We start from the raw sequence: 580 nt of genomic DNA on the forward strand, positions 1-580 counted from the left end.
TGTACTCATTTCCAAAGTAACACCTCTGCATAAATTTTAATCCTGCTAATGGGGTAAATATCTTTTATCAGGAAATCAGTTTATATAAAAACTTAGAGAATAGAGGGCTGGAGAGATGGCATGGTGGTTGAGCATTTGCTTTGCACACAGCCAATCCATGATGGATGGTGGTTCAGATCTCGGCATCCCATATGGTCCCCTGTGCCATGCCAGGAACAACTTCTGAGTGCAGAGCCAGGAGTAACCCCTGAGCATCGCCTGGTGTGACCCAAAAACAAAGAAAAGAATAATAAAAGTAATGAAATACATCAAGTTAGCATCATATTCAGGAACTCCATTGGGTCCTTCAATTTTATTGTTTTTATTATATTTTTATTTATAAATTTATTATTATGGCAACTTTTTCTAAAATAGATTTTTAACTCTTTTTGGGGGGGGTTGGGTCACACCCAGTGATACCCAGGGGTTACTCCTGCCTATGCACTCAGAAATTGCTCCTGGCTTGGGGGACCATATGGGACGCCGGGGGATCAAACCGTGGTCCCGATCTTTCCTTGGCTTGGGCTTGCAAGGCAGACAC

This window comes from Suncus etruscus, chromosome 13 (genome assembly GCF_024139225.1).
Source record: "Suncus etruscus isolate mSunEtr1 chromosome 13, mSunEtr1.pri.cur, whole genome shotgun sequence".
NCBI lineage: Eukaryota > Metazoa > Chordata > Mammalia > Eulipotyphla > Soricidae > Suncus > Suncus etruscus.